A 4,586-nucleotide genomic window follows, 5' to 3' on the forward strand; every position below is an offset into this window, starting at 1 on the left:
AGCTTGTGTCTGCGTTTATTTTAACTTAGTTAATTGCTCCAGATGATGAATGTTCATAATGTACTCTGGCACTTCAGCAGTGGAAACTTGATTTGCAGTCATCTGGAAAAAATCAAAGCCTTGGTATTGTTAATTTGCTATGCATTTTAATTGCATGTGTACTGATACTGTTTGTATCAGTATTTGCTATGCATTTTAATTGCATGTGTACTGATACTGTTATAGAATGGGTTTACATGGAAAAGTAGAATGGAAACACTGCTGACAATGGAAAAAGTACTAAAAGATGACACAGCCAGTGGTTACAGAACTGTGAAAGACTGGGTCTATACAGGCTTTAAAGTACCTGTGTAAAGAACAGATCTGAAAAATTTCTTTCTGCAAATAAAGAATACAGATTAAGTAATAAAAAATAAAGAATACTGATTTTGTTTCCGTGTTATGGAACTAAGGAATGATGAAAATATCAGAAAATGACAGTGGTGGAATTAAATTTTTTCTTTCACCTCTGTTGTTCTATGTGGTTACCAGTTCCTGTATATCCATTAGAAATGTTTTATTGGTATAAAGATCCAGTAAAATAGTGTTAACAGTAAAACAGTTGCTAATGTTAAATACTGCTTCCTTATGTTCAAAGTGTTGTGTTGGAAACAAGTTAGGTCATGGACTATTATAAGTACCAGGGAGTTAGAGGCTGTGTAGCTGCTCGTTTCTCTAATCCCTTGTTCCATGTTTACAGCTAAACAACAGCATAGCTTGCAGTTTAGTAAGTAACATTATTTATCAAAATATTTCCAAACTAATATGGGGGGCAAGGGAAGAAGAATTAATGTAATACTAAAATCTAGATCTTGCTCCACTCATAGCACTTTATTCAAACATCCGCGCGTTGGAAAGCGATCAATAAACCACTAACAAAAAGGTCAGTGCTCAAAACTACCTATTAGAATGCCTTTGAATATTCAACAGTTCAAAAACATTTTTAAATAACATATTTCCTAAATTAGTCTGTTTTCTTTCTTTTATAGATATGTTTTGCGCCAGTATTTCCAGCTATTTTCACCATTTCAAATCTGTGGTCTGAAACTTATTGTTTTACAAAGCTATGCGTGCATGTCAAGTTCAGTGAACAGCACTCTTTCAAACTTCATGTTAAAAAACATAAAAAAGATTTTAGAAACAGTAAGAGTTTTAAAGAGATTGTTGTAATGTAAATTGACTCTAGATGTAAAATGAAATCCATACAGAAGGCATAGGATGAGAATGTTTGTATGCCTGTGTCTGTAAGAATTTATATCTACAAATATTGTATTGTATATTCTACAAATTTTATTATAGGCACTCCTTGATCATGCTTACTTTGATAAATAATTTCTTAGAGTAGTATATGCAGTCACATTCTGCACCTTAAATGTGAATTAAAAATGTTACTTAATGGAGCTGTTTAGCATATGAATGATATATAAACTAAACTGGTCTTGAACTGATACTTCTACTTCGTTGTTCTCCTCTGATATCAGTGTATCCGACTTGCAGAAGACTACTCTGTGACAATATGTTTAGGTTTAAACAATTACAGATAATCAGAGTGTTAAATGTCATGATGTACAAGTGTTAGTGAAATATGGTTTTAATTATTACTTTGCTTTGTGTCATATTTCATCCCTTGAAGCCAGCAGTACCCTCAAGATTCTTAAGCCTATTTATGGAACTTCTCCACTCCCTACTAATTATCTGTAATTAATACCTTGCTAAAAAGTTGGAATCGTTTAGTCTTGTCCTAGTATCATTTGTTACCCATATATTTTTAAAAAGTAACTTAATTTTAATTAAAAATAAATTCCTTCACAGATTTTTTTTTTCTGGAATTTTCTCTTCCATTCTGAGGCAAAATAAAAACTTTTTTTTTTAATCTATATGTTATTCATGTGAGTAGAAAATAGTTTGTGTTCTATCAGAAAAGGAAACACATTGGTAATAAACATTTGGAACTGAAAGTTACTAGGCTGTTTCTGCTTTCATCGGTGTCAAGGTCAGGGCTGCCTGCTAGACCTATAACAGACTTTGTTAAGCCCCCTCCCTTCCCAAGGGGGAAGAGAGAGGGAATAAAGGAGAGGGAGACTTAGGAATTCAGAAAGAAAACTGAAATAGCTTGAATCAAAACAATAATAATAAAATGGAATATATACAAATATATACAAAGCCAGTATCCAACCCATCACACAGACATGGCAATTGTATCAGTCACCACTGATGCTGTGGGCAGGCACTGGGGAAGTCCCAGACTCGACTCAGCAGCACACAGGAACAGGATTCAGGAACACATGGCTTGGGATCGAAGGAATGGTCAGAGTTTTCCTTGGATTTGAAGATGAGAACTTGATCCTTGTGATCCTTCAGCTTCATACTGAATAGGATGTATATGAGATGGAATACCGCGTTGGTCAGTTTAGGGTCACCTCTCCTGTCTGCTCCTCCCCACAGGTGCAGCATTTCTGCACCCCCAGCGTGGCACACAAGTTGTATTGCAGCACTGTCATTTGGATCTCCTTTATACCACTTACATTTTTACATTTTTGACAATTTTGAGTCCTTGAATCCTGGAGGAGACTGCGCATAGTGTCTGGACTGTCACATTTTATTTGAAATATGAATTTGTAGGCACATGGCTAAATTTGACAGAGTGGAAGTGTTATTTCATTTTTTTTTTTGTAAAGGAAAGCTTATGCATTGCAGAGCAAATTGTTGTTCTTGAAGGAGTTAACGGACATCTTGTTTGAGGTTGCTGAAGGTGGTAACAGCCTACTTGCATAATGAGATGTTTCACTCAATTTTTTACAAAAAGCTTTTTAGGAAAACTGGACAGATTTGGATTAAGAGTAAGGATTTACTAGAGTAGACTATTTGTTAGAAGATAAGAAACAAGGTAAAGTGCATGACCCGTTTTCATAGCAATAAGTCACCAGTGGAGTTTTGTGAAGATCTGTGTTGGGAGTTGGGCAGTTCATTTTGTTCATAAATAATTTGGAATGGGAAGTGGAGATACCCGTTTTTTTTTTTCTTCTGAGTAGTGGAGGTGAGGGCTAAGAAGGTCTGTAAAAGGATGTGATGCTAAAATTGATAGGTAAGTGTAGGTTAATGTAAAGGACAGCAAAAGGGTTGATCAAGGTTATGAAATAGCTTCCACAAATGGAATGACTGAACAAATGTTGAACTCTTTGCCTGTGAAAAAATGTGAGGAGAGATATGGTGGAGCATTCTGAAGGGCCAAGAAGGTGGTTTTGCACTCACTTTTCTGTCAGAACAGCAGAGCATGTGATGAGAAGAGTGATGAATGATTAGCTTCCTGATGCAGGTGCTAAAAAACATATTGCTCTTCAAAAGGTAATTGGGCGAATTCCGTATTCCTGTTAATCCCTGAGGACTGTAAAGGCAGTGGCTTCTGGCTCAATGTGTCCCTCGGGGGCTTCTTAGTTTATGAAGTTTCTAAGCCAGGATAATAACTTTATATGAGGCCAAGGGATTATTCTGGGAACGTGAGAAGATAGGATTGCTTTGTTCTTATTTACTTATCCTTGATAATCCACTCTCAACCTCTTCTAGAGACAGGATACTGGGCTAGGCAGCCTGTGGTTTTATCAAATAGGTTCATTTTTATGAAAGACCCTATCTTAAATTATCCTTTCTTGTTACACATAATGTTTCTGGATGTACTGTTAATTTAGCAATATATATGTGTGCTAGAACTTTCTTATCTTAATCAGGCCAGTTCATCCTGAGGTAGTCCTTTCTGATAAGTTCCTAGCTCCTGCTCTTGTAGCTGCCTGTGTTCTTGCTCTAGAGATGCTGCTCCCTACTCAGTAATTGTAAGGATCTTATTAACAGAAAACTAACTATAGGGAGCCAAACTGCCTGGGAAGGGTGTGTCGAGAGAAGAATACCTCTTCTAGCTGGCAGACATTGTGGACAAACTTTTTCTTGGATTTGTTGATTATTTATTTATTTTAAATCTGAAAGGCACATGGAGCAGCATGAAACTTTTCTATTTTGTGTGCAGATAACTTGATAAAAATATAGAAAGAAACATGTAAGGGATACAGAGATTCTTAGTGACTACCATCTAATGCTGCAAAAAAAACCAAAACAGAGACAAGCCATTTGAAGAGTCGTGTTTCAACAATTTGTAAACTTGTTTCTATACTTTGGAAGTTTGTCACTAGAAGGTTGATTGTTTCTTTCCATGAGGCCTCAACTCCATGAATTATTTTTAATACATGTAACTTCTCATTGTTTTTGTTAACATAAAGGTGTAGCAAGATACTTGCAGCCTAATTGAATTAATTTGTGCTTATAAAGTGTTTATTTCTTGTAACAGTTTGCTGGCTAGCTAGAATTTAGCATAAGCTTCTTAGAAGGGTTTTATTTCTGATCCATCCTGAACCCACACACTTAATTCAGAATGTATTATTATGGACAGGACTGTTGAGATGTAAGGTTTAATTAATGAAATAAAATCTGTTACTGCTCAAAACTATGATTTCTTTAAGACTAATTAAGAAAAAAATATTCTTTTTAAATTACTACAG

Source organism: Merops nubicus, unplaced genomic scaffold, assembly GCF_000691845.1.
Source record: "Merops nubicus isolate BGI_N331 unplaced genomic scaffold, ASM69184v1 scaffold3610, whole genome shotgun sequence".
Classification (NCBI taxonomy): domain Eukaryota; kingdom Metazoa; phylum Chordata; class Aves; order Coraciiformes; family Meropidae; genus Merops; species Merops nubicus.